The sequence below is a fragment of the Ornithodoros turicata genome, chromosome 5, assembly GCF_037126465.1.
Source record: "Ornithodoros turicata isolate Travis chromosome 5, ASM3712646v1, whole genome shotgun sequence".
Taxonomy (NCBI): domain Eukaryota; kingdom Metazoa; phylum Arthropoda; class Arachnida; order Ixodida; family Argasidae; genus Ornithodoros; species Ornithodoros turicata.
The window spans coordinates 58,118,861-58,146,044 of NC_088205.1; the positions used below are offsets into that span (position 1 = coordinate 58,118,861).

The 27,184-nt window shown below is 44.0% G+C and overlaps 1 long non-coding RNA gene across 2 annotated transcripts in view; it reads right to left on the reverse strand.

The window, feature by feature from the left end:
• Nucleotides 1–6,544: 6,544 nt before the first annotated feature.
• LOC135396081 (uncharacterized) overlaps nt 6,545–27,184 on the reverse strand; it is a 51,093-nt gene continuing 30,453 nt past the window's right edge. Inside the window, exons 1-5 of one of the 2 annotated variants that reach the window (XR_010423294.1) lie at nt 19,249–19,308; nt 15,804–15,959; nt 11,140–11,333; nt 9,830–9,949; nt 6,545–6,711 (exon numbers count right to left, since the gene is read on the reverse strand). This is a non-coding gene — a long non-coding RNA (uncharacterized LOC135396081). Of the gene's footprint in view, nt 6,712–9,829; nt 9,950–11,139; nt 11,334–15,803; nt 15,960–19,248; nt 19,309–27,184 lie in introns of those variants that run through there. The other variant, XR_010423295.1, reaches the window with a different exon arrangement.

A 27,184-nucleotide genomic window follows, 5' to 3' on the forward strand; every position in this document is an offset into this window, starting at 1 on the left:
CGCGTATATTATAAAGCGTGTCATTATCATGTCCTATGCGTTTGCACGTGCGGATTCTAGGTGACAATCAGTGCTCTCCGTATCTTTCTTTAATTCGTCGCTTCCTGACATTATTTTTTGGTAGCGAAATAACTGGAAAGCTGTTTCGGCCTGATTGGAACCTCATCAGCACTGTCCAAGCAGACAACGCTTGAGTGTAGTACATTGTCACCACTGAAGCAGTAAAATTTCCTCCAAAATTTTTTCTCCCAAACTCGTCTTTTTCTTTCCTCTTTTTATATTCGCGTTGTTCCTTTCCAATGGAATAGCGTCTTACTGCACTTTCCCTCTCTCTTTTTTTGTCTTGGAATAAGCATACACTCTCTCCACCTCGTTATCGCTCTGTGGGCCTATACTCTTGTCTTATAAACTTCACAGAGGAACTATCTAGTGTATGTAGCGCAGAATGATCTTAGGTACTTCACGAAATTTCGTTTAGCAATTATCTCAGCGGCGAGTTTATCATCTTGAGTCACCAGTGTGCTGTTTGAAGGCCACACAATCTAACACGGTCACCAATGTCTTGATGCCACCTCGTCGTATTGTCGGCGATGTCAGATGTTCTCTGCCAACCTGCAAGTCTGTACGTCTTTAAAGTAAGTCTGTACGTACTTAATGTTTTTGATCGCATTGCAGTAGACTGCCGTAGGACGCTGAGTTTCCTTCATCCAAAAGAGGAGCAGGAACCTAAAATTTCCCCTTGATAAGCGGGCTAAGAACTCAGAGGTTTTATTCCTCAGCGTGGAACAGGAGCGGATTTTTTCCACTTCAATGTGGATATGGAAAGTAGAATTTCCCGCATCCTAAAGAGCGTAAAAAATCCAGCTTTCCTCCTCTGTATGGAACAGGAACACAGACTTTCCACCTTTCAAAAGAGGAGAAAGAGCTCAGAGTTTCCCTTCTCAGTGTAGAACAGGATCCCAGAGCTTCCCTCCTCCAAAAGTAGATAAAAAAACAGTTCCCTCCTTTCCCCTTGAAAAGAGGAGAAGCAGCTTGGAGTTTCTCTCCTCAGTATGCAAAAAGGAAACTAGAGATTCCCTCGATCATCCAAAAGAGGAGCAGGAACACACAATTTCCCTCCTCCCAAAAAGGATCAGAGACCCAGAGCTTCCCCCTCGAAAATAGGAGAAGCTTGGAGTTTCCCTCCTCAGTGTGAAGAAAGGAAACCAAAGATTCCCTCGATCATCCAAAAGAGGAACGGGAAAGCACAGTTTACCTCCTCCCAGAAAGAATCAGAGACCCAGAGCTTCCCCCGTCGAAATGAGGAGGAGCTTGGAGTTTCCCTCCTCAGTGTGCAAAATGGAAACCAGAGTTCCCTCGATCCTCCAAAAGAGGAACAGGAAGACAGAGTTTCTCTCCTCCGAAAAAGGAGAAGAGACCCTGAGCTTCCCCCCTCGAAAAGAGGAGAAACTTGGAGTTTCGCTCCTCAGTGTAAAAAAGGAAACCAGAGATTCCCTCGATCATCTAAAAGAGGAAAAGGAAAGCGCAGTTTCCCTCCTCCCAAAAAGGATCAGAGACCCAGAGCTTCCCCCCTCGAAAAGAGGAGAAGCTTGGAGTTTCCCTCCTCAGTGTGAAAAAAGGAAGCCAGAGATTCCCTCGATCATCCAAAAGAGGAGCAGGAAAGCACAGCTTCCCTCCTCCCAAAAAGGATCAGAGACCCAGAGTTTCCCCCGCCGAAATGAGGAGAAGAAGCTTGGAGTTGCCCTCCTTAGTGTGCAAAAAGTATCCCAGACTTTCCCTCGATCGTCCAAAACAGGAGTAGGAACACAGAGCTTCCCTCTCCCAAAAGAGGAGAAGGAGCTTGGAGTTGCCCACCTTAGTGTGCAAAAAGTATCCCAGATTTTTCCTCGATCATCCAAAACAGGAGTAGGAACACAGAGCTTCCCTCTCCCAAAAGAGGAGAAGGAGCTTGGAGTTTCCCTCCTCAGTGTGCAAAAAGTATCCCAGACTTTCCCTCGATCATCCAAAACAGGATCAGGAACACAGAGCTTCCCCGTCCGAAAAGAGGAGAAGCACCTTGGAGTTTCCCTCTTCAGTGTGCAAAAGGACCCCAGAGTTTCCATCGATCATCGAAAACAGGAGCAGGAACACAGAGCTTCCCCCTCCCAAAAGAGGAGAAGGAGCTTGGAGTTGCGATCCTTAGTGTGCAAAAAGTATCCCAGACTTTCCCTCGATCATCCAAAACAGGAGCAGGAACACAGAGCTTCCCCCTCCCAAAAGAGGAGAAGGAGCTCGGAGTTTCCTCCTCAGTGCGCAAAAAGGATCCCAGAGTTCCCCTCCATCATCCAAAAGAGGAGCAGGAACACAGTTTCCCCGCCCAAAAGAGGAGAACCTTGGAGTTTCCCCCCTCAGTGTTCAAAAAGGAAACAGAGGTTTCCCTCGCTCATTCAAAACAGGAGTAGGAACACACAGTTTCCCTCCTCCCAAAAAGGATCAGAGACCCATAGCTTCTCCTATCAAAAAGAGGAGAAGCAGCTTGGAGTTTCCCTCCTCGATGTACAAAAAGGAAACGAGAGTTTCCCTCGATCATCCAAAAGAGGAGCAGGAACACACAATTTCCCTCCTCCCAATAAGGATCAGAGACCCAGAGCTTCCTCCCCCCCTCGGAAAGAGGAGAAGAAGCTTGGAGCTTCCCTCCTCAGTATGCAAAAAGGAAACCAGAGTTCCCTCGATCATCCAAAAGAGGAGCAGGAACACACAGTTTCCCTTCTCCCAAAAAGGATCAGAGACCCAGTGCTTCTCCCCTCGAAAAGAGGAGAAGCAGCTTGGAGTTTCTCTCCTTAGTGTGAAGAAAGGAAACCAAAGATTCCCTCGATCATCCAAAAGAGGAACGAGAAAGCACAGTTTCCCTCCTCCCAAAAAGGATCAGAGAGCCAGAGCTTCCCCCGTCGAAATGAGGAGAAGCAGCTTGGAGTTGCCCTCCTTAGTGTGCAAAAAGTATCCCAGACTTTCCCGCGATCATCCAAAACAGGAGCAGGAGCACAGAGCTTCCCCCTCCCAAAAGAGGAGAAGGAGCTTGGAGTTTCCCTCCTCAGTGCGCAAAAAGGATCCCGAGTTCCCCTCCATCATACAAAAGAGGAGAACCTTGAAGTTTCCCTCCTCGATGTGCAAAAAGGAAACCAGAGTTTCCCTCGATCATCCAAAAGAGGAGCAGGAACACACAGTTTTCCTCCTCCCAAAAAGGATCAGAGACCCAGAGCTTCCCCCCTCGAAAAGAGGAGAAGCTTGGAGTTTCCCTCCTGGGTGTGAAAAAAGGAAACCAGAGATTCCCTCGATCATCCAAAAGAGGAGCAGGAAAGCACAGTTTCCCTCCTCCCAAAAAGGATCAGAGACCCAAAGCTTCCCCCCTCGAAAATAGGAGAAGAAGCTTGGAGTTTCCCTCCTGAGTGTGAAAAAAGGAAGCCGGAGTTTCCCTCGATCATCCATAAGAGGAGCAGGAACAGAGAGTTTCCCTCCTCCCCAAAAAAGACCAGAGAGCCAGAGCGTCCCTCCTCCAAAAGAGAAGGAGCTTAGAGTTCCTTGAGAAGGGGAGAGGAAATCCAGAGTTTCCCTGCTCCACAGACTCAGAAGAAAAAAAAAAACAGCCTAAGGAAGTCATCTGATGCTTTAACACCATCATGAACGGAAACGAAGTACCGGCAGCGCTCCTCATTTGCCGTATGTTAGGTGGGGAGCCGTCCAAACCCACTCAGTGGCGGGATGTTAGTCTCCTCGATGCTTGTCATAGAAGATGTTTTACTCCTGCCTCATATTTCAAGTGTATTGTCCAAAAACACGTAAAAATACATTATGCAATCGCACAACACTATAAGTACATTAATCGTTCAAAATTGTTCAGTGCAATGCGTCGAATGCATATTTGACAAAATTTGAGCATTCGTTAAAGAAGCAATGAGGTCTTACTTAACATGGCTCATAACCCAGTCCCATTCGTCTAGCTGTTCATCAGGAGCCACCATAAAAAATTGTTTCGTTCTGCTGTGCATTATCACTGCGCAATCAGTTACAAAAACGGTTAGAGAGAGCAACAGTGGACACCCGGCACAATGCTCGCGTTCAGTCAAAAAGTTCTCGTGCCTTTTTGTTTCTTTATTTCAATTTCAGCACTGAGAGCATAACGCGCAACAGTATAGCAATCCCATCTGATCCCAAATCTGATTTGTTTTCGACTTACTGTCACCGATATTTAATCGATCATTGTCAGGAGAACACCCTCCGGAAGGGAATCAATGGAACATGCCCAGGAACGGAGTCAGTGGAACACCGTCAGGAAGGGAGTTAGTGGCCCAGGCAGGCTGTGGCCAATGGCCATTTATTAGTATATGGCAAATATGCGGCAGGAACGTATATATTTCTCTGCTCCAAAAGAGGATAAGAGACCCAGGGTTTTCCCTTCTGAGTGTGGAGCAGGAACACAGAATTTCCCTGCTCCAAAGGAGGAGAAGTAAAGAGTTTTCCTCCTCAGTGTGGAGCAGAAACCCAGAAATTTCCTGCTCCAAAAGATAAGCAGGAACCCAGGATTTCCTTGCTCCATCAGAGGAAGCAGGAACACAGAGCTTCCTTCCTCCAAAACATGAGAAGGAACCCAGGCTGTGTTTGTATCCCTAAGTGTTACCCTGCACTGGGGTTTTTATCCGTTTTAGAGAGGCACCAAACAGCCCAGCTTTTAACCCTTTTCAACCCAAAGTTTCAAACCTCCAACGCAGGAGAAGGAACGCCGTGTTTCCATTCTCAGTGTGGAGCAGGAGCCTAGAACCTCTCTGCTTCAGCACAGGAGCAGGGTACACAGAGCTTCTTTCCTCCAAAACAGGAGAAGTAATCCAATGTTTCTCTCCTGGTTGTGGAGCAGGAACCCAGAATTTTAAAGTGCAAAGTTGGGGTAGTTGGTGTAACATAACTAAATTTAGGCTGCCAAGGGGACGACGGACAAAAAAGGCAACACACAACAGAAACAGCTTAAAGAAGGCGACACACGACAGAAAAAGCTGTTTCTGTTGTGTGTCGCCTTCTTTGTCCGTCGTCCCCTTGGCAGCCTAAATTTAGTTAATTTAGTTAGCCAGAATTTCCCTACTCTAAAAGAGGATCGCAGACATAGAGTTTCCCACCTCAGTGTGGAGCAGGAACGCAGAATCTCCCTTCTCCGAAAGAGGAAAAGAAATTCAGAGCTTCCCTCCTTCAAAAGAGGAGCAGAAGTCCAGAGCTTCCCTTCTCCAAAAGAGGAGGAACACAGAGTTTTCCTCTTCAGTGTGAAGCAGGAACTCAGAATTTTCCTGCTCCACAAAAGGAACAGAGACCCAGAGTTTCCCTCATCAGTGTGGAGCAGGACCCAGAGCTTCCCTGCTTCAAAACAGGAGAAGGAACCCGGTGTTTCCCTCCTCAGTGTGGCGCAGGAACCCAGAATTTCCCTACTCAGCGCGGAACAGGAACCCAGAGCTTCCTTTCTCCAAAAGAGGAGGAGCACAGTGTTTCTCTCCTCAGTGTGGAGCAGGAACCCAGAATTTCCTGCTCCAAAAGAGTATTAGAGACCCAAAGTTTCCATCCTCAGTGTGGACTAGGAACCGAGAGCTTCCAGTCTCCAACAGAGGAGGAGGAACACAGGGGAGTCTCTTTGCCGGCTATCACCCTACCCCACGTGACTCTCCAGCTCCTCTTTCTCGCGCTCCAAAATTGCGGAAAGAACCCAGTGTTTCTCTCCTCATTGTGGTGCAGGAACTCAGAATTTCCCTGCTCCAAAAGAGCATCAGAGACACAGAGCTTCCCTTCCTCAACAGAGGAGCAGGAACCCAGAGCTTCCTTCACAAAAAGAGAAAGAAACCCGGAGTTTCCCTCCTTCAAAGAAGGATCAGAAAGCCCTGGGCCCGGGGAAACACTGGGTCTCTGCTATTTTCCCGCTGTACAGAAATGTCCTATCAAACAAGATGATATACGTCCAGCTCTTGTGCAGTGCACTCAGTCACTTGGTGGCGTGTTTTTAGTAACACGCCTAAATTTTAATTTGTATCTGGTGGTCGTTTTGCTTAACAGGTGACATACACTATCATCTAAAATGTGTGTGCTGTGACAATATGCAAGTAATTGTGCCCAATCGTCATCGCAACAATATTTCTGAAAAAAAAAACTTTCTCATTGGGATTGAATTTGATTGGATTTTGTGCTGAAAAGGGAGGGGGAAGCAGTAAATGGAAAATCCCACTGTGAATTTAACACAGTACTAACACACTACACACAGAAATATAGGTCCAGGAATCATCTTGAGAATCATCGGCACAGAGACACCGTGGTGCAGACACCGTGACGTCCGTGGTGCAGGCTCTCTACAAGTGCTGGTCTGCAAGTCTGCTACAAATGTGAGGGCTCCGACTATGTGTTCCATTATTTGTATATGTCAACACTAGACCTGTTCGGATACAGAATATTACTCTGCACACCAGAACGTTGAAGAAGGCAAAGTATTTGACTGAGCATCAAAACGCCACGCTTTATTACCGGACATTATTATACGGAATGCCGTTAAATCAGGTTTACATTTTGTGGTACAAATTATGTCATATAAAAAACACAACTTGGCTTGGCTTTTATGTTGTCTTCTAGTATGTGCTTCATCGTCTGTTGTGTTCCGAATTTAAAACGGGCAGCACCCTTCTGAGATGAGTGATTGCAGATAGCAGTTGTCTGAAAAGTTGGACGAAAACGAAACATTAGTACCCCTATAACGTTGAACGCGTGAGTAGGAAGCCAGCCAGCTGGTGTAAGGAAGTTTAAGCAACATATTCTTTCAGCAGGAGCAAGAGCAGAAAAAAAAAGCACGCGAAGGGACGAGACTCGAGTCTGATCTGCTTCAAAGGCATTTGTAGAAAAAAACAGGCCTATTGGAAGCATTTACTACACAAGAGACCAAACAAGTGCCTCCACTTCATTAGTGCAGCAAGAAAGACCCATTGGTAGTTTACCAGCATTCTCGATAGGCGATTAGAACCACGGTTGGTTATAATAACGTTTCCGATTCTGTTTTTGCGGAACATTAAAAACTCGACTGTTCTGTTTCCGCTTCCTTTCCCCGACGATTTTCGGTCCCAGTTTCCGTTTACTAACTGTCGATGGCGGTTTCGGTTTCCTTGAGGTCGTTCCGCTTCTCCCCGACATTACGGTGCTCATTCTATCAGTCCTCGGATTGGCAGCACGGTGTAAACAGAGGGACAGTACCACTGACAACAAACCGTGGGGACTTTAATGACAGCTCAATGCTGAAGACGTCAATAATCTAACATTAAATTTCAAAATAGAGAGATGGAGGATCACGTTAGGTGAATTCCGTTTCCGTGACCATCCTTGAATTTGGTTTCCGTTGGTTGGTTGGTTGGTTTGGTTTCTCTAGTAGGACACCTTTCCATCACCACCCCTTTCTCCCCCTCCCACAAGAGCAATGGGGCAGTGTACCGCCATAACGGCGGTGAATGACCCACCACATCATCTTCCCATATCGTTGAACATAAGTAGAGGAGGCAGGCAAGCTGGTGTATACGATTGAACGGAAACGTCTCCTTGAGTCTGAGGAGCAACGAAGGATAGGACTAGACAGGACGGACACGGGACAAAAGCCGAAAACGACGACTCAAATTTGAGTCGTCGTTGTCGGTTCTTGTCCCGTGGCCGTCCTAGACTGTCATAATAGAGAATGTCACAGACAGCCCTAGACTAGACGGGACGGACACGGGACAAGAACCGACAACGACGACTCAAATCTGAGTCGTCGTTGTCGGTTCTTGTCCCGTGTCCGTCCTGTCTAGTCCTCCCCTTCGTTGCTCCTCAGACTCAAGGAGATGTTTCCGTTCAATCTTCTCATATATATGTGTGTGTGTTTGTGTGTCCGTTTTTGTTCCGGTTGTTGGTAATGAAAGCGACAATAATTTCGTTTATTTTATCTATTTTCGTTTACTGCGGAATTTGGGTAATTAACGTTTCTGGTAATGAACATTTTAGTAGCAAACAACAACTTTATTACGGGATGATGACTGGGGCGTTTCATCGCGATACTCTACCGCATTGCTGGTGGTGATGCGGGGAATGAAATAATGAGCTCCTTCACAATAAGGATCGAAGGCCTGTGGTGTCCAGAAAGGTGAAGAGAGCCTTGAGGGCGAAGCGTTGGTGTGCTGCATGTGGCCAGGGACCAAACAATTTTGTGAGAGAGAGGGGGCGGGAGACTAGCTCGTTGAGGGATGCGGAGAGTACGGTTCGGGAAGGTTGGTAGTGTGGACAATGGAGAAGAGTGTGCTCTAGCTTTTAGTAACAGTAACAAAAACAACAACAAGAATCTAAAAAATCCTAGTGGAGTCTATACGACTCCCACATTCTCAGAAAAAAGGGTGGAGCAGTTACATGTACCTTTTAGGAGGTAATAGTTGTCGCATATGTTGTGCTTAAAAGGTTTGCAACGGTCTACCTACACAGTAAATCATTTTACACCTTTATTTGCTCAAACAAGGTGTATTCTTATAAAAACACCCTTTTCTATTCCACAAAGAGTGCAAAAAGTGCATTACTAAAGGTGTAATATCGACATACACCACGTTTTATCCAATGTGGATCATTAAGGGTGTAAAGTGTGGTGTTGAAACAGGTGTTTTCCGTTGAATGCACCTTTTTTACACCCATTTGAATTGGGAGTATGGTGTTAAAAATGGTGTTTTATTTCGTGAGAAAAATTATGCTGGTTTCACAGCTCCGCTCAGCAAGTAATCACATTATAGACGATAACCTGAGTTTAAAACACAGTATTTGACAGGGAGGGATGTTAGATATTTAGCTTATACCTTTGACTCGTTGCAAGCGTGGGTGTTAATTGCAAAAACACATTCCCGCCACCGTTACAAACGTTTCCCGCCCCACCACATGTAACGAACGTGCCCCAACAAATTTTATTTCAGTATATGATACATCCGACACGCCAATATAGGCTACTGAGGATGCCCTAGGTCTCTTTATGCCTCTGCGCTCACGTTTGGCCCTAAGTGTTAACAAGCTAACGAGGCGTGCCTGCAACGCATTGCACTCCGGTTTAGGTTCTATGATGGAACCACGGCTGGAAGTCTACCGCGATCGCGGTGCTGCTTGCCATAGAAACAAGGACGTCGAACTGTATGTCTCGGCCAGTGGTCTCGGCATGCTGCCGCGGAAGCTTCTATTACACTATATGCGAGGGAATATTTGCTAGCAAATAATTCCATCATAAAAGGTGTCTTCAATAGAATACTCCCATTTTAAGGGTGTTTTTGTTTTTAAGCACCCATTATAACAGTGTTTTATTAGGAATACACTTAACTAAAGGGTGCATTAGAAAACACCCATCATTTGAGTGTAAAGGCAACACCAAAAAGGTGTGCGCCATAGGACAAGCCATTTACACCACAAAAGTGTAAAAAAGTTTACTGTGTACTACCTACGAATGATAGGGTTACCGCTTCTGATTCGGTGAGCGAGGAGGGCGTACGCCTTTTTGTACCAATTTGGATATATGGTAATTAATTTTACCACCCTTTTACACCCTTTATCAGACACTATGTTGACGTATGTGGTAACTATAGAAGTTACCGCCTTTTCACGCCCTTTTTTCTTAGAGTGCAGTCCACTTCTGATGGCTTTACAAGCCTGGTTTTCTGTATGTGCAGTGAAATCATTGCCTCGTAATTTTACAACCAGTACAACATGTTTGTTGAAAGTCGTTAGTGCTCTGAACCTTTGTTGGGAGATTGAGAAAATAGGAAGAAAGTCATATTTCCCTATTACTCACCTATTAACGCACCGCAACAGTTGCACTTGCCCGACGGCCAAACCCAGGTGTGTGTGCAGTTTGACTCTACTGTTTGTCTACAGTCTACTGTTTCGCATTGAGTGCTCTGTTGACACTCATCTGAAAAGGACAAGCAGATCCTCCGTTAATTCTGCATTTTATGCAGCACTCAGAGCGTATACAGGGGCTCCTCGATGTGGACAAGGGCACTTTTGAAATGAACCAGGAACAGAATACAGTGCGTCCTGAATGCCGCAAGGTTTTTGTTTTAAGAACGACCCAACCAACTGGAGTTGTTAGCGATTGTGTGTCGTAATTGTCAGTTTTTTGTGTGTGCGTGTTAGGACCGCGAAGCATCTGTGGCTGTGAGCAGCGTACGGACTTGGACAGATTGAGAGAGGGCAGCAGGAAGGAGTGGGAAACAAGGGGTTAATTTGCGTCCTGGGACCGACTTCAGGCGGACCTGTGCCGACATTCGTATGGAAAATCTGCCGTGGTGGTGGTGGTGCTGGTGAAAGGGCTCGCGCTAAAATCTGCCGTAAAACCTCAGACACCACAGCCGGCGGTATAGGATTCGAGCCCACCATCTCCCAGTCTTCAGCATGACCTTCGCTACCGCCAAGGAGCGGGTGCTTTTATCCATATTTATTGTACGTAATTAATTGATTATATCAGATTAATACACCAACTTCTAAAGTATTGGTCTAAAAGCAAAGGTTTCAACAGGGAAAGGCGGCGCTCTCAAAAGGGCTATAAAAGAACAAAGTCTGTAGGGCGCAGTCCAGGACAGTACTCGGCATATAAGGCATGTGGTGAACATGATGGCAATTGATGTTCTGAGGCTGAAACACATAGAAAGAATAACTGCATACAATGCCTCAAGTACCTAAGAATTAATGTAGGACTAATGGGTACAGTAGCTCTCGAACCCACATCTTCTGGATTACCGGTCCAGGGCTCTTACCAAGCCTCCTACCAGGGCTCTGGAAGTAGCGGGAGAGGTGTGTTAGCTTAGCTCAATTGGTATGAGCCCTGGACCGGTAATCATGATGTGGGTTCGAGTCCTACAGCTGGCTAGTCCTTTCAGTGACTTAATTCCTTCTTTCATAATTGGTCATGTGGTACTTTTTAATATTACGCGGGTTTCCTTTTTTAAATAACTTAAAGCTACACCAAGCGTAGAGTGTTAGAAACAAACTGGAACCAAGAGCGGTTATAATTCACAGCATATGACATTGTATGATACCGCGTGCGTGTCGTCGCTCTTCGGTGTCAGGGTGGCACCTGCTCCCTGATTTTCTTGCGTTTACCTATGTTATCGACGCATTTCGGAAAACAGTAGCAAGAGCTTCCATCGCTGTTCTGGTGAGTACGACAAGCATACTCCGCCGGAGTGTTACAAAGAGGGGCCACTGCACAAACTTCCTGATGGCAGATGCTCAGTCCAGGACATGCACCATCGGCGTAACAACCTTGGACGATGGCCAACAACAAGGCTGTTAACCTGCAAGTACAATACGTCATTGCTCAGCTAAAGTCATGTTGACTGTTGTGGTAGTGCATGTAGCTTAATGGCGTGCAAACATGGCGTGGAGTAGCGAGGTCGGTAAACGTAAGTATAACGCAAGATAAAGAGCAATGTACAGTTAGTTCGAATGACTCGCCCGCCATTGCACTCGCATCTTACTCCATAACCCGGGGTTTTAGCAGGCCGATGCTGACATCACCTGTGGCGGAGTGGCCGTAGAGCTTCACTGTAAGGTTCCCGGTGGGCTACCAGGGTTGGAGACACGTTGGTCCCGCCCCCGCCCGAGAACGAACTCTTGTGAGTCCCCCTTCTTGTGGGCAGGTCTGAGATTTTTTCCACTAAGATTTGTCGTCCAAGTCCTGTAGCAAAGGCCGAGCTTGACAAAAGTGCAGGAGTGTCTCGGCATAGCGGTGAATCACTGTGCACTTTTTCTCGTTTCTTTTTAAATATCACGGGGTCAGAAGAGTGTTAAGACTTCCCCTTAAGGCTAAAAAACACCCTGTATATCTGTTCCGACCATGTACTGACACATGCTCAGAAGTATACTGCGTATTTCCTCAGACCCGCTGTACTTCGTTTTCGGTCTGCAGGTTCGCCCATTCGGGTCAGGTTACAAAGGTCAGGTCCAAGTTCGCTTTTCGTCTTCCGCGAGTGACGTTCTATGCGGTCCCTCTGGTGGACGTTAACTAAGTCTACGGACCGGTCAATAGCACGCACTGGTCAATATTGAACGCAACAACAGCCGTGGTCCGTAAGGTGCTGGTCTCACGCTTCTCCTAAAGGAGTCCCTGCCTCCTTTAGTACGCAGAGAAAAAGATTGATTGATTGATTTTTAAAAGAAAAAAATGGAGATGTTAGTCTCGAGCCACTCGGGACTGGCTACTCCAGGACGCATTATTAAGAAAAGAAAGGGAACTACACAAAACTCGACGACTTGAAACGGAATGGAAACAGAATAAATGAGAACATCACCACCTAGCTTGGCACCAAAAGCGAAATCTCAATGCACAAAAACAAAGACCGTCACAATGTGTCAGAGAGGTCCGTCGAGACGAGAAATTGCACAAGGGCGCGCATGGCAGGTATGAGCTGATTTGCTGGCCAGCACCCAAGAACCTTTTCGGTGGAATATGGCCGATTATCCAGGCGGGACAGGGACGACACAAGGGTACAACGGTGTGCACTGTACCTCGGGCAGTCTTGGAGTATATCCACGTCCTCAACTACACCACACAGACCGTAGTTGGGGGACGGGACCATGCCGAGCTTAAACAAAAGTCGTCCACTGTATGGCACGTTGAGGCGAAGCATGTAGATGAGCGACGTGATGGGTCGAGGAAGCGCTGACGGCATATAAAAACGGGGATCTGGGTCCACCTTGCGCAGGAACGACGTATATAGAAGGGACACTTCTGCGCCAGTGTTCACTGCACAGACGTCTCATAAGAGCACCAATTGCTTGCTTCGCGTCCGCTTGGGTGAAATACCTAGGGTGCGTCGGTACGCCACGTGCCATATGAGCCCGTCTCGCAAGTAGGTCGGCAGCCTCATTCCCAGGGACGCCACAATGACCTGGGATCCACTTCAAGGTGATGTTATGTGTTTATGTGACAGCACACGAATACTCCCTGAGGACGTCACACACCAGTGGAGCGAGGGAGCTCGAGCCCATGGTGCACTGCAGAGCTTTGAGGGCGGTTTTGGAGTCACTGTATATGGTTCAGTGCATGGGTGGTTGACGGGACACAATGAAGGAAAGCGCCATAAGAATTGAATGCAGCTCGGCCGCAGCAGCCGACGTCGGGTGCGACAGCCTAGCGCTTCGTTCAATCGACAGCTCAGGGATTACGAATGCACAGGTAGAGCCGGTCTGTGTCGGTGAGCCATCAGTAAAGATTTTAATTCTGCCTTCATCGCGATGAAGCAGGCTCAGAGTGAGTTGGCGAAGAACAATTGTTGTCGGGTGCGACAGCCTAGCGCTTCGTTCAATCGACAGCTCAGGGATTACGAATGCACAGGTAGAGCCGGTCTGTGTCGGTGAGCCATCAGTAAAGATTTTAATTCTGCCTTCATCGCGATGAAGCAGGCTCAGAGTGAGTTGGCGAAGAACAATTGTTGTAGCGGATTTTCTGGATTGCGGGTAGAACCAGTTTTTTATGCTGAGAAAAAGATTGCATTGTAGGTGAATCCCACTTTGCAGAGTAAACCGTAAACTTCCTAGAGTTTACCTGCGTATATCTGACTCACCTGAGAGAGTGCATAATGCTCTGAGTAGGAATAGTCTTGCTGCTCCGATTGTGTAGCTTCGAATGAGGTGATGCACACACTTAGTGAACTCTATGCCAATGTACTCTTTCATGCCACCTGAGGTAGCATTACATGTCTATATTGAGGGAGAGAGAGTTTGTGAGTATTTGAACTCTCAGTATCACACATCGGACGTAGTGCGCAAAACACGTGTGCGCTGCGTTGCCAGGTTGAAGCGTAAACATTGAACCTGCCTTACTAATGGTGCGTTTTAGCGTGCACCTGTGTTCACTGTTCCGTTGACTGCCCGCGGCGTCATGTGTGTTCGCCTTAAAACCAGGCGATAGAGCTAGTAGCCAAACAATATAATGTTCTCTGAAGAAAAGCTTTTTACGGGCCACAAAAACAATTTTCGTCCTTGTAGGGACAAGATGCGTTGCAGGGAGGTGTGCGCGAAGCTCAGGGATTATGTGTAGCGCTGCAGAGTAAATTTTAGGATCAAGGACTAAACGGAAAAGTAATTACAGTCTCGAGGATCAAAACCTGTAATTACTCCCCAGTGTACACTTTTCTTTTCTTTTTGCCTCAAAGCGTGCCACGATGCGGTGTATACTGTATACACCGCATCGCTTCTATTGCAAAAATAGCATATGCCGAAGGGTGCTCCTTAGGAGGGCATTAGCAAACTCCTAAGGCAATGTCTTAATTAATAATTAACTTTTTAATTATAAAAGCTACGAAGTTGTCCCAATGAGGACATCTGGGGGCTTAATCGCTTCATCGTCGTTACGGTTGTTACAAGCTAACGAGTGGCGGGAAATTCAAAAAGGTGGGCACGTGACACATTGCGCGTGACGTGTACCACGGCCTTCACATATCGCGCGAAGAGCGCCGTGCACGTGTTTTATCACGTGCCCACCTTTTTAAATTTCCCGCCCGCCTTTTTGAATTTCCCGCCACTCGTTAGCTTGTAACGACCGTAACGACGATGAAGCGATTAAGCCCCCTGGTCCTTTTGGTCACCTGATGCCGTAGCCGTTTTCAGAACCAAAATCCGTTCGATAGATCGTCCGCAAAAAAATCGTGAAGGAACGCAATTTTTTTTTGTTCATTTTGTTCATTGCGCATCTTCGGAGGCGCGTCTTTCCTTCACTCCCAATGTGAGAGGGTGAAAGAGCACACTATCGCCTCTTGCGTCATGGAAAAAGATTAAAAGAAAACATAAAATGCAACCCAAGATAAGAGCAGTTCCGATAGAGTCACCCGATACATTTGTTTTTATTTTGTTTCCACAAGCTAAAGCTCATCTTCGACGCATGAGGCGGCACTGTGCTCCTTCACCCTGCCATATTGGGGGTGAAGAAAAGACGCGTCTTCGAAGACGCGCGATGAACAAAATAAGAAAAAGGAAATGGTGTTCCTTGACGAATATTTTGCGGACGATCTATCGAACGAATTTTTGTTCTGAAAACGGCAGGTGACCGTACGACGGTATCAGGTGACCGTAGGGACCAGATGTTCTCATTGGGACAACTTCGTAGCTTTTATAATTAAACAGTTAATTATTGAAAGTTAATGAAGACATGCATGACATTGCATTGTGCGAGGAATGCAAAGAGAAATCTGAGAAAATGAGATGAAATTCATTTCTAGAGGAGGGCATCATGTCTAGTTATAGGATATCAAATTACCTGTAGTCTGAGTGGGGCATAAATATTTTTAACATACGCAAGAAATTCAGCAGACGGCGCGGGAGGAGCAGTGCGGGACCAAACGTGCAATTTATGCGAAGAAGAATTTGAGGGAATGAAATGAAATTAATTTCTAGAATACTGTATAATGTCTAGTTATAGGATGTGTATTACATTTTGCTGGGTGAAGGAGAAATATTTTTAACATTCGCATGAAATATCGGAAACTGCGTCGGACATCCGCCGTGCCCGGGAATGTGCGAGTTGAGTGATGAAAGAGTTGAGAAAATGAGCTGAAATTGATTGGTGGAATGCTTCACAATGTGTACTTATAGGATATAGAATTAGATTTTGGCTGGGTGGCACAAAATATTTTGAGCATTAGACAGAATTTGAAGAAATGCTTCAGGCTGGAGGTAAGTCCTGTGAAGGGGTTCAGTGATCAACTTAAATGAGTGCAATTTCTAAAGCGCTTTTGGTACTATATTTCTGGACCATATTGACCTACCTTTTGTGGAGTATTTTTGTAGAATGGGGTAGAGTATCGCCCCTGGCGATGAAACTCCCCTTTCATCATCTCCTAATAAAGTTGTTGCTGTTGTTTTGTGTGACTGCAACGGTTGTATTTTGTGCTCATTCAGAAATGTGAAGTACGGAGGGAATCCTGTAATAAAGCAGGGGATATATTACGACATTTCGATGTATTTAGACGACAAATGCACTAATAAACTGAAATTTGGGCATTCCTTTGGTAGGAGTCACCATTCCGCAAGTCGGCTTCACCTATTGCCTGCGTGCTTCAGGTGAAGCTCGCTTTACGGCAATATCAACGTCGTTGGGCTGCACGTATGTGTTTCTGCCTATGCTGGCGAATATGTGTGCTTTTCACTCCTTGACGTTACGTCAAGCCCTGCGTTACGTTTTTGCATTCAACGAAATTAAATGTAATTATCACTTTTCTTCGTTTCTGTTTTATATTTTCATTTTGTTGCGTGTATTGATGAAATACTGACCACTGTTCAACAGCTTGTAGCTAATCAGCACTTGGTTCAGTGTTTTTAACTTTTTGCACATCATAAAAGCCCCAGTGTAATGGCACAGTCACATGCATACGCACGTAATATAAAAACGACGTCTATCTATAGAACAGTGATGGGTACCTCAAAATTGTACTGATGTACAAAGCACATGGCATCTTCAAGTACAGTAGAAAGCACCCTATTCCAGATGTACTTCAAGTAACTTGAAGTACTAGGTAAAGTACCTCAAGTACTCATCAAGTACACTGCCAATTTAATTTTTATCACTTTGCATTTCACTGTTTGGTAGCTATGTCTTGCTTTTTTTTAGCAAAACTTTAGCCAGCATTCTTGGCAAATGCTATGACGCCATAAAGTCCTACTGGTTAAGTGTTAACCCGTGGATATGAACTGAATTAGATGGCATAATTTGTTGTTACATGTACAGAGACAACAGTGGCGGTCACAAGTGGGGGGGGGGCGGTCGCCCCCCCCCCAAAGCATAGCCTGGTCCAGTTTTCGTATCTTTCACTATGACACTCTCAAGGAGAGAGAAGAGGGCGCACCACCAAACTTGTTACTCACAAGACTTCCCATCGTCTAGCATACCAATCCTTCCCGCTGACCGCAACCCACAACAGACGGGACCCTGCTTCCAATCTAGTAATAAGGAGTATCAACTTGTGCGCCTTCACTTTTAATACAGTGAAGCTAAGCAATATTTACCAGCATTGTTTGTGAAATGTCACAAAGATGTCAAACAAGCCGTGTCCGATTTCAATATTAATGACCCTCTGATAACCATGCTAGCTTTCACATGCAGGACTGCATCATAGCTTTTTTTTCGTTTTTCGCTTTCATCGGACTTTATGCTGGGCACTATACCTAAATGGATTACCAGTGATAGAATTTCGTGCGAGAAAAGGTTAAGCCCGTGTCCAGAACCCCTCCCCTCCCTCGCACCCAAATGGATAGCGACTGGCTAAAGGCTCGCAGACGTCGCCCCCCCCCCCCCCCCCCAGCCAAAGTACTTCGCTGGGACTGCCCCTGAGAGACAATTAGTCAGCTGTGCTATGATTATGCAAAATAGTATTATACCCTAACCGGTCTAAGATCATCCGCCAGTGTGGTGTTCTGGTACTAACATTCGGGTATAACAAGTCTATTTCAGGAAATGAACTTGTTGTAGCCGAAACTTCAGGGGAAAGAAGAGCACCTTACAGCCAACAGAGATTATACATTTCTGAGCATGCTGGTTTTTGAAATACAATATGTTTAAAAAAGAGAGTGAAAAGAATAAACTAAAAGAGGATGAAGCACAATGTAAGCCTTCATTTTTATACGACTGTGATCTGCAGCAATGTAATTCACGTGACAAATTTAAAAAAACGTGAAATGTAAAAATGACAATTGAGAGCACATATGTCTTTCAGACTGTTACTTTACTTTATCATGTAATCCAATCACACATTGTGATATAGATTGATTATTAATTGCTAATAAAGAAACAATATAAAAAGCCCTAGAACCATGCATTAGGGGAACTGAAATGACAATGGACCATGTCATCGTGTTGCCGGTTGCAATGTCATTATTGTCAATGTGTGGGATCCTTTGCATTCCATTCGTTTAACATAAACATACAGGGTGTCCCAGAAAGCGTGTCATTGAATTATAATAAAAAACTACACCACCTAGAGTCATGCGGTCAATGGCATTTGTTCTTACTGGGTTTTTGCCACCTCCTGATGTGAATGTCGTGTAACGTAAGTTTAATTATGTAAATTTTTGCGAGCTTAAGTCGAAAATTTGCCTAGTAAAGGTCACTTTTTTACCCCACCAATGTGATGAGCGTGTCTAATTTACTCAAATTGATTATAATTGACAGGGATATTCAGGAGCTATCCCATCGGACAAAATAGCCGAACATCGTACTCTACGGAGGTCGCACAGAATAGCGCACGATTAATTTTTCAGCGCAATCTTTGTCAGTCCGACGAAAGGAGGTTGGAAACCCAGCCCACCCCGGCATCGCAGAAAGAGATAACACAGGCACGGCTTATTACGTCCGACTTTCGCTGGGATAATACTTTCCCTCTCCCAATTTTAGGAACTGTCACTTTTTCTATACCATCACTCTGTAGGCTGGCTTCGGAACCTTTTTTCGTCGGACTGAGAGCGATTGCGCTCAAAAAGTCATCGCGCGTTATGGTCCGGCGCTCCGAAAAGCATGATATTCGGCTATTTTTTCCGGATTTATAGCTCGTGAATATCACTGTCAATTATCATGAATTTGAGTGAATTCGGCACGCACTTCATATTAGTGGGTGTAAAAAAGTGACCTTTACTTGGCAAATTTCCGAGTTCAGTTCGCAAATATTTACATAATTAAACTTGCGGTACATGACATTCACATTAGAAGGTGGCAAAAACCTAATAAGAACAAATGCCGTTGACCGCATGATTCTAGGTGGCGTAGTTTTTTTATTATAATTCAATGACACGTTTTCTGGGACACCCTGTAGAAGCATTGGTACTTTTTCAACATTTCAATAATCTTAACCGTGAAATTTCAACAAGTATGCTCTTTAAAAGCACAAAAATCGTTTTTGGTAAATTGTCAGACTGGAACACTTCGTACTGCACCCCACTAAAAGTGCTAAAATGATAGCAAGAAGACGAAAACACACTTCTCAGTTGTTCCTTAGTTTCACGAGTCGGTTCAAGGCCTTCCACCTACCCGTCCACCCCTATTGCACCCGACTTTCAGTACATTTTGCTGCTTGGGAAGCTTCTTTGACATTGTCTCCCCCTTTGAAGAACTTGTTAGCTTACCCCCACTCTCCCACCTAGTGTCTATTTAAATGTTGTTGTGCAATAAACCTGTCAGCTGAGTTTGAGACCGTGTTTGTGTTTGTCTGTTATCGTCCCTACCTCGTCTCGGGTTTTCAAGTCATGAATCGTCACCACCAGCTCGCTTGCTACCTAACTTTCCTTTCGTTTACATTTTTATTCGTCCTGTCCATTTTATTTGCGTTGTGCCCAGTGTTGTGTGAACTATCTCAAACTATGCGTTCTATGGCGAGCTGATACTGCCACGCCGCCCTCTATTTTTTGCCCCGTCATGAGTTGGCGAAGTGAATTGTGAAGGACCGTATCAAGTTATTGAGTCTTGAAAGCTGAGCACTGGGCACCAGAGGGTTCTAATAATAGGTTCTCTACAGTATCTTCATGTGGATCAACGTGATTTGATTGCTCATTTTAGCTATCGCTCAATCTTCGGTGACGATGACGCAAACGAAAAACTCGAAGTCGTAAAGTTCTTACTACGGCTTACCGAATACAACTCTGCCCGAGAAACGTCATCATGACGTTGGTAGACAGACTGAAACCTAAACAAATCGGAAGGGGAGGGCTGGGTTCCACGAATGGGCACTTGTTCGCTGCCTCCTATTGAAAGAAAAATAGGACCGAAGGTTGCGAGTAGTATAGATAGGATGAGAAACTCAGACATGGCTACCAGGCAGCGCCACCGTTGCGTCTAGGCCGACTTCACTCGCGTATTTTTTCCCGCGACCGGCGGGCGGCGCGTGTGCGGAGGGTTGTCCAGAGCCGTTTATAGAGAGAGTTTGGCCGTTAGGAGGAGCCTAACTTAAAGCGCGTCATGCGACGTCACGGCTGAACGACCTCCCTCGTCGTGCTCTATTGTTATCCAGTCGTCAACCGGTCGCCGACAACATATTGATGCTGATCGTTGTTTACAATCCAAGGAGACAAGACACGTGCGTACTTCTTGCTTCGAAAGCCTTTCGTCCTTGAACTCTTTCCGGTTGGCAACAAAGCCCCCTTATCACTGGCGCCTGTGGGTCATAAGCCGGTTATTTTCTGTAGATTACATTCAGCGCGACCACGAAGCTGTCCGACAGCTGATGGACAGCATCAATATGGCGCGGACTGGATGACTGATAACCGGATTCCGCTTGGATTCAGGCTTTTTGGGCGGCGCAATGACGACTCTGACGTCAAAATAGGTTCCACCCATGAGGCGGCAAAAGATCAGAGAATGGCTAAACTCTCCCTATAAATGGCTCTGGGGTTGTCCGGGCGCTTATCGGTGGGCCGTGCGTGACTGGAGGGCTTCGCGGGCGCTTACCATCGCACATTTTTCAAACTGGGCCGACTTCTTTCGTAATTTTTTTATCTGTGTCGAATTCAACCGCAATTTTTTTCCCGCTACAACAGCTGTGCAGTAGGCGGTTTACATGCAAGCATAGACATGCAAAGGATATCCATACACAAAGGTACAAGTGAAAATATATTTATTAAAGTCATTAGTGTCGGGAATTATGTTATGACTCTGTGTGAAGGAGAAAAACACAGCCAAAAAACCTGACGCAGAAGAAACACAATACGATACACGTAACAAAGGTTATACATATTACAGGTATGATGCAATAGTATTGAAGGGGTATCACACATCATACACAATATTTTTTATTAGTGGTAATCACGCAAGTTTTCAATTAAGCAGGACTAAAATGGTACAGCACATTTAATCAACGAAGATATTTTTAATCAATATGATTACAATCAAAATTACAAGTTTTATTTTAAAAAGTCACATTATTATACGTGAGCATTACAGAGTTCTGATACACGTACATAACTTCAAGAACAATAGCTAAGTTTGGTTGTGCATTCGATTACCGTCGCGCATTTTTCAACCTGGGCCGACTTCACTCGCGTATTTTTTCCCGCGCCCGGTGGGCGGCGCTCAGGTGAAGGGCTGGGCGTGCGAACGAAGTGCGAAGTGGACGTGCGAACGAAGGGCTGGGCGTACCCTTATCATTGTACATTTTTCACCTTGGGACGACTTCTTTGGCGATTTTTCCGCCTGGGCCGACTTCATTCATAAGTTTTTTTTTCGATACAACAGCATGTAAGTAGGGACATGCACGTAAGTAGGGACACTTACATTTACATGTAAGTAGGGGCATGCGCAGCGGCAACTCTACCAAGCGACGATGCTATCACACCTGGGCCGACTTCATTCGCAATTTTTTCAGGTGGTGCGTGAGCGGTATACATGCAAGTAGGGACACGCGGGTGAGAGGCTGCCGAGTGTCTACCAGCGGGTCGGAGGGCTGCGCGTGCTCTTATCGTTCTGTATTTTTCACCTGGGCCGACTTCTTTGGCGATTTTTCCGCCTGGGCCGACTTCATTTGTAATTTTTTCAGGTGGCGCGTGAGTGGTTTACATGCAAGTAGCGACATGCACACTCTCATCGCAGCCAAGCGATGATACCGTCACACCTGGGCCGACTTCTTTGGCAATTTTTCTGCCTGGGCTGACTGCTTTCATTTTTTTTTTCGATACAACAGCGGTGCGGTAGGTGGTTTACACTCAAGTAGGGGCATGCACACTGGCAACACCTGGGCCGAATTAATTCACATTTTTTTTCACCCTGGGCCGACTTCACTCGTAATTTTTTCCGCTACAATAGCTGCGCGTGGGCGGTTCACATGCAAGTATACTTATGCAAAGGATAGCCATACACAAAAGTACAAAATGAAATATATTTATTAAAGCCAAATAGTGGCAGGAATTATGTTGTGACTCTGCGTGAAGGAGAAAAACTCAACAACAAAAACAAGCAAAACAAAGCAGAAGAAATGCAATACACATAATAAAGAATATGGGAAGCTAAGTTGAATATTACAACACAATACAATTAATCAATTTCTTATGACGTGAATAGCACACACGCAAGGAAATAACGAGAAACACGATCAACAGCTAATAGAGAGCCAAACTAATGCATCATCCAAACAAGAGATACGTACAGAAAATAATTGAAAAACAATCTATCAAAACGAGAAACATGACGAATTTAATACGGCGACCAGCACAGACGAAATTTACTTAAACCTCGAAGAAATGGTCACCGCGTCGACGAACCCGTTTCCGGAAGAAAGCAACACGCTCGCGGGGGGTAGCCGCGTTAACGCGTCGGGCGCCGAATTGCGTTCGGTTTCGGAACGGTGTCCGGGAAACGCTGCACGGCGTGTTGCCGAAACGCATTCGATGACGCGGGTAACCATTTCTTCCGAGTTTTAAATAAATTTCGTTCGAAAAATATTCGTACCTTTTAATATGCACGACATTGAGAATTCGCATTACGTTATAGTGTATATAGAAAATATCAATCCATTCGATTAAATTCTCTGTCATCATGAAAGAGTTCTTAAAACCTTCGCGTGTCAGAGTGAGCGAGCTAAAGCTTGCGTATTGTGAAATTACACTTTCTACAACTCAGTTCGTAAATTGCAGCACCCGTTCAAATTTTAACTAAACACTTACTGATGTGTGATATAGTCTCCACTGCTCCGGAATGTGATCTGATATATTTTATCAATTAATGTGCAAACAAATATCTTGTGTACAATGTGTGACTATATAGACAGCTTTTTAATCTGTATCTTAAAAAAATTTGTAAGAAAGAGTGTACAGTTTTGAATTTGAAAATTTAAACGAGAAAATGATCTTTGGTTTGGAGTTTGCGTTTTGTCTCATTATGAGCTAAAAACTTCTAAAATTAAACTATGCCTTTTCCATTTCTAATGCCTCATATGCCATGATATTATGAATAGACTGATAGTTTTTCAGTATGGCTAATGAAAACATCAGGTACATTTTGTGAATTGGATCTATGTTAATGTGTGCTGCTTTCATTAAGTTTGCAAAAGGAATATTTACTTATTATAATTACATATCTTCCATTGTGTTTATGCATAGTGCTCATTGTATAGTGGTTAAACATTTCTGATGTCAGTTGTGTGATTCGATTCTCCTAAAATCTGATTGCAATTGTGTGCCGTGTGTTACGATGATTAGAATTGCAGACTCCGCCTGCACGTCATGCTTGTCCATCACTTGCTTCGCGTCATTTGATAGTAGATTCCTTTCAACATATATTGTCAACTGTTCAATCGTTTGAGAAATATATACACTGTGCAATTTAATTCATAAAATAAGCTTTCGCAAAATATTAGTGATACTCTTTTGTAAACAAAGATTGATGCAACATTCCTCTAAATTTCAATTAGCGATTCTTCTTCTACAATTTTATCCTTCGGATGTCGGGGTTGTATAGAGTGTGGTCGTGTAAAATCTCTTTGATTTCCAGCGCTGATTCCATGCGAGGATCCTTGTACGTAGTGTGGAATAAACGTCTCCTTATCAATCTTCAATCTAGCCCTACTAATAAGCTGTTTTCGTTGCGATGTGTAGAATACATTACATTGATGACGAATATTACATTTATTATTTCAGTTAAACACTTGTTTATTTCGATAAATTACAGTTCTATTCCAAACTCTCAAGTTTTCGTTTGTTGTCTTGATTGATGAATTCCGAAGACATCAAATAGTTCATTCTGATTATTGGGCGCTTGAATCCAGTGTTGATTAACGCAGGCGATACGTTGTCGCCGTATTTGTATTGCTTCAGCAACTTGCACTTTGTTGTGATTAACTTGCACAGTCTCTTATTGATGTTTCCTTTCTTTGTATGAAGATTCTTGAATGGCGTACAAGAGAGTATTAGATGAAAATCGTCCGGTGGTCCACCACAATTGATAGGTTTGTGGAGTTTCAATAAGTGATGATACATCAGACCATGCACGACAATATTGAACTTCTGTTCATTCGACATCATAGCAAGAACTTGCAGAAGAAAATAAATGTGTAGACGCTCTAGTGGAACATATCACGTGATAAGATTTTTTTAAAATGTATTTTCCATTTCAACCGTTAGGTGTAATTTCAACAAATCCGTAATGAATCGCGCGATATAGACTGCTTGTATATGATAATTTGATCTGATTGCTTTCTTGATTAATGCAATGCCCATTGCAATGATTACAATTACATCTGATCTAGTGTATTTCAATTCTTCGTTAGCAAACCTCAAAAACTCCACCATCAATCCCAGGGGCCCTTCCGATGTTTACGTACAAATATTTTTATAACTATTGTAGATTCGGCATACAAGCTCTTGCACCGTCAATTCCGTAATTTGAACCATATCTCCCAATACGACCATATCAAAGACGTAATGAAATGCTGTAATAATAGAATCATTTCGTTGCTCTTGTTTTTCGAAGCAGCTTTTTATCATGTCCTCCCATGACCTATGGTAGCGAGTACAAAATCCATCCATCTCTTCGTTGAAACTACCTTGTTCTGATTTCTAGTGTGCTTCTACACTTAATTAAATCATATCGGTGCTCATTTTATTTATTAAAAATGTATTATGTTATCAGGCTTAGAATGTTATTAATATCCCGCTGTGAGAATTATGGGAAAAGATGTGATGAGTAAGAAAAACGTGTGCTTTCAATGATTCTACGTACAAGACCACGCTATAGAGTCCTCCCTAACTTGACTTGCAGGAGCGAGTTTACGGTTTTCAGCTGTACATTGTGTACCAAGACCATTGTCCCATACTCCCTGCGGGCGTAACCTTTTTATTTTTATTTATATCCTATTTCTCAATTTTCTTTATTTATTTATTTATTATTCCTTCCTATTTCTTTCTTTCTTTAATTCTTTTCTTTTTATTTATTTATTATTTCTTAATTTTCTTTCTTTATTTATTTATTTCTGGAATAGCAAGCCGACGTCTCGTTTGGCTGACCTTTCCCCCGTTTTTTTTTTTTCTTTTCGTCTAATAAATATATCCTTCCCCTTAACGAAAGTGTACGGGCATTTTATAGCTAGCTGTTTCCCTCTCTCACTTCGAATCCACTAGTGGGTCCTGAATGAAAAAGACGTGTTTCTGTGATGTATTTGCGCTGCGTGGTTAGGAAAATATTTGCCTAAATTAATTATTGTTTTGACTTTGTTTCAGACGATCACTCGATTGATATTAATAAAAAAATATTCTACTAGATGGGAATGTATTTTTGAGCTGTGTGCATTGATTTCCGCTATAGAAAGCTTTTACAATAATTTGCATTTCAGATGAGTTGTTTGTTTGTGGCTTCTGCGTGTAGAAATTACTGCTGCAAAGTTCTCATAAAAAATGATGTAATTAAATTTGTTTCTCGTTTTTGAATTAGTATTGTTTCTAGCACTGAATAAACTTGACTTTCTCCCTTTGCTTCAGATGTTCACTCGATTGATAGTTTGTGAGTTGGGAATTATGTATGCATGATAGTTGTGTCCGTTGATTTCTTGATCAACAATAGTTTGAACTACAATTCAGTTCACAATGTTTCTCGTTTTGATTGAGTATTGTTTCCACCGAAGATAGCATAATATTTCTCGCTTGCTTAGGTAATGTTTGTCTAAAACCAGTTTGCAGTGATATTGGTGTCTGTTCGTAGATTTTTTTGCTTGCTACTGTTTGTTTTGATAGAATTCTTATTGTGTTCTTGAGAATCGAATGATACTAACATCTATTTGCGATAGTTAATCAATAAAAAATTTCGCCTCTGTGCACCAGTCCTAAGAATATTTCCCTTTGGAGGAAAGAATGTGAAAGAGAAAGAGAGAGTCCCCACCCCGCTTTGGGCTGTATAGATGGAGAGAGAGAGTGACCCCACCAGGCTCAAGTAGCAAACATAGCTGGCTTGGGTTTACTGCGTGTTGGATACCTCCGTCAAGGTAATGTTTATAGTGCCTGAGTTGGATGAAAATTGTATATTGTTCGATTAGATTAGGTCGCAAGGATGATTTTATGATAATTCAAAAGATAGATTATTTCCATTTCAATTTATTAAATTTGTAATGATTGATAGTTTGTTTCGATATTATTTTCCTGCGTGTGTCTGTTGTTTACACGTTGGCAGATGCGCCGTTTAGAGTGTTACTCTGCTATTCAGTGCTAAGTCCGTGCATGTTTATCGTTTTGATAGATTGTTTTTGAATTATTTTTCCTTTGTGTACCTCTTGTTTACGTGTTCGGTGGTGCATTGGTTTGGCTCTCTATTAGCTGTTGATCATGTTTCTCGTTATTTCCTTGCATGTATCTATTGTTTACGTGTGGATGATGCGCCGTTCAAAGTGTTTCTCTGCTATTCAGCGTTAGCTCTGTGCTGGTCGCTGTATTAAATTCGTCATGTTTCTCGTTTTGATAGATTGTTCTCCAATTATTTTCCTGTACGTATCTCTTGTTTGGATGATGCATTGGTTTGGCTCTCTATTAGCCGTTGGTCGTGTTTCTCGTTATTTCCTTGCGTGTGTGCTATTCACGTCATAAGAAATTGATTAATTGTATTGTGTTGGAATATTCAACTTAGCTTCCCATATTCTTTATTATGTGTATTGCATTTCTTCTGCTTTGTTTTGTTTGTTTTTGTTGTTGAGTTTTTCTTCTTCACGCAGAGTCACAACATAGTTCCTGCCACTATTTGGCTTTAACAAATATATTTCATCTTGTACTTTTGTGTATGGCTATCCTTTGCATAAGTATACTTGCATGTGAACCGCCCACGCGCAGCTATTGTAGCGGAAAAAATTACGAGTGAAGTCGGCCCAGGATGAAAAAAATGTGAATTAATTCGGCCCAGGTGTTGCCAGTGTGCATGCCCCTACTTGCGTGTAAACCGCCTACCGCACCGCTGTTGTATCGAAAAAAAAATGAAAGCAGTCAGCCCAGGCAGAAAAATTGCCAAAGAAGTCGGCCCAGGTGTGACGGTATCATCGCTTGGCTGCGATGAGAGTGTACATGTCCCTACTTGCATGTAAACCACTCACGCGCCACCTGAAAAAATTACGAATGAAGTCGGCCCAGGCGGAATAATCGCCAAAGAAGTCGGCCCAGGTGAAAAATACAGAACGATAAGGGCACGCGCAGCCCTCCGACC